This window comes from Grammomys surdaster, unplaced genomic scaffold (assembly GCF_004785775.1).
Source record: "Grammomys surdaster isolate TR1022 unplaced genomic scaffold, NIH_TR_1.0 65, whole genome shotgun sequence".
NCBI classification, from domain to species: Eukaryota; Metazoa; Chordata; class Mammalia; order Rodentia; family Muridae; genus Grammomys; species Grammomys surdaster.
The window spans coordinates 6,239,158-6,242,325 of NW_021604567.1; the positions used below are offsets into that span (position 1 = coordinate 6,239,158).

Genomic DNA, 3,168 nt, shown 5'->3' on the forward strand with positions numbered 1-3,168 from the left:
GACAGACACACACACACACACAGAGATAAATAGTAAATACTGAGTGAACTTATTTATGCTGTATATATATTCAATGTATTTTAACAATTTATTATTACTGCTGGCTGATCTAGATATAAACTACTTTGAGAATTCATTATTTTAATATATTCTATAGTTATATGTCATTTACAACTACATAGAATTAAATATTATTTATATGAAATATATATAACTATATATAAACTATGTATTTTTATAATTAAACTACATTTAGAATTCATTATTTTAGTATATTTTATTTTCTCCCTTTTTGTCTATCATGATAATTATGTAATCTAGATTAGTTTTCAAACTCTGTGTGAATATATGTTTTCAAGTGTTTTGTATATAAATCTATCTATAGCACTCTTAGCTCTAGATTTCATTAAGTTGTTACTAATCCGTACAAAAGGATCTAAGACATAATAAAAATCTATCAACCCTATATCTATAGGTAACAATGCACACAGTAATCATCTGTTTATCTTCTCTATCACCTGATTGTTGCTTTAAGTTTTATTCCTATTTCTTGTCCCCTGAAATATCTTTGATTAGTATTCGTTACAGTTGGCCTCATTGTGTTACTTACCTTAACTCTTAGTTCCAGAAACAGTAACTGGGACCTAGTTTCTGCTTCTATCACCCTTAGCCTTATAACCCATAGCTATCATGCTTGAGTGCATCTGCATCCATGTTGGCCAGGCTCGTGTCCAGATCAGCAATGCCTGCTGGTAGCTCTACTGCCTGGAACATGGCATCCAGCCTGATGGCCAGATGCCAAGTGACACGACCGTTGAGATAGGAATTGACTGCTTCAACACCTCCTTTGGTGAGACAGGAGCTGGCAAGCATGTGCTCCGGGCAATGTTCGTAGATCTGCAACCAACTTGTATTTATGAAGATCATACTGGTTCTTCCACCTTGAGTGGAAACAAACAAGAAAGATGCTGCCAATAACTATGCCTATGGCCACTACAGCATTTGCAAAGAGATTACTGACCTTTTCTTGGACAGAATTCAGAGGAGGCTAACCAGTGCACAGGTCTTCAGGGCTTCTTGGTTTCCTACAGCTTTGGTTGGGGAACTGGGTCTGGGTTCAACTTCCTACTGATGGGGCTAAGAAATCCAAGACAGAGTTCTCCATTTACCCAGCCCTCCCACTGCCAGGTTTTCATAGCTGTGGTTGAGCACTACATTCCATCCTCACCACCCACACATAACACCCTGGAGTACTCTGACTGTGCCTTCAAGGCAGACAGTGGGATCATCTATGACATCTACTAATGAAACCTTGACACTGGGCACCCAACCTACACTAACCTTAACCAACTTACTAGTCAGATTTTGTCCTTCACCTCTGTTTCCCTCAGATTTGATGGAGCCCTGAATGTTGATCTGACAGACTTACAGATCAGCCTGGAACCCTACCCTTTCATCCATTTCCCTCTGGCCACTTATGCCCCTATAATTTCTGCTGAGAAAGCCTATCATGGGTAGGCTATAGCAGCTATTACTAATCCCTGCTTTGAGCCAGCCAACCAGATGGTAAAAGGTGACCCTCACCATGGTAAATACATGGCTTGCTGCTTCCTATACTGTGGTGATGTGGTTCCCAAACATGTCAATACTGCTATTGCCACTGTTAAGACCAAGCATAGCATCCAGTTTGTGGACTGCTGCCCTACCAGCTTCAAGACTGGGATTAATTACCAGCCTCCTACTCGTACCTGTTCATGTCCTGGCCAAGGTCCGAATTGCTGTGTGCATGCTGAGCAACACCACAGCCATTGGTGAGGCCTAGGCTTGCCTAGATTACAAGTTTCATCTGATGTATGCCAAGTGTACCTTTGTGCACTAGGGTGTTAGTAAGGGTATGTGGGAGCGGGAGTTCTCTCAGGCCCATGAGAACATGGCTGTACTAGAGAAGGATTTTGAAGAGGTTGGTATAGATTCTGTTGAAGGTGGGGGTGAGGAATAAGGAGAGGAATCCTAGTCCATTCCTAGGATCAGGTCAAACTTTATCTCCAGCATTGCCTGCAGGCATTGATGCTTCTGTAGCATTTCCATTCTGTGATCATGTGTCCTCTATGTGTACTGGTAAGTTTTCCATGATGTCTCAAATAAAAGCTTTAAGGAAAAATAGTATTTGTTGCAATTTAAACCTGTAATAAAAAAGATTCAGATTGTATCTGATAAAGGGTATATTCCAATTAGTTTTTCATCTCTCATCCTGCTCTTATGGATTTTGTTTATCACACAAGATGTATCAAAGGTGACTTATATTCAATGAAAAAATAATGTTTTCTCACTAAGTAAATGTTTTTACCTTAAATGTTGTCACTTTAAAGAAAAAGTCAAACCAAATAACCTGTGAATTATTCTTTAAATTCCACTCATAATTATGATTAAGCCAATCAATCACATATTATTTGTACTTACATAAGATCAGTTTCATGCTTTATTTTAAAAAGAAATTCATAAAAAATACATCGATTACTTTTTATTGGATTTTGTGGCAGGGCTACAATAATTTAGCAATTATGACAGAAGAAAATGAAGTTCATATTATAGAAATTTTTCTCAAAGTGTAACAACTTTGCTTGAACAGTCAACTTAAATAGGTTGACGTATGCACGCATGATTGTATTGGTTTGAGTGAAAATGGCCCCCATAGGCTCCTAAGGAGCAGCACTGTTAGAGGAATAGAAGTACTGGAGAGCTTGTGGCCTTGTTAGAGAAAGTGTGTCACTGGGGATGGACTTTGAGATTTCAAATGCTCACACCAGACCCAGTAATTCTTTCTTCTGCCTGTTGATCCAGATAGAGAACACTTGGCTCCTTTTCCATATGCCTGCCTATGTTCACCCATGTGTCCTGATAGGATGAAAATAGACTAAACCTCTGAATCTATAAACCAGCCCCAAATAAATGTTTCTTCTTTTAAGAGTTGTTGTGGTCATGCTATTTCTTCACAGCTATAGAAATCTTAACTAAGATAACTGGGACATTACTGTGATAGGCCTGACCATGCTTTTGTTTAGTGGAATGCAGATTTTGGAACTTTGAGTCAAGAGGCAGTTGAATGTTTTAAGCAGTGCTTAATGAGCCGTCCTAGTAGGAACACAGAAGACAGTGTTGCTCGGGGAG

At 38.9% G+C, this 3,168-nt stretch overlaps 1 pseudogene; it reads left to right on the forward strand.

Moving 5' to 3' along the window:
- The first annotated feature begins 690 nt into the window (after positions 1-690).
- On the forward strand, positions 691-2,014 carry LOC114624511 (annotated as a pseudogene).
- Positions 2,015-3,168: the final 1,154 nt, after the last annotated feature.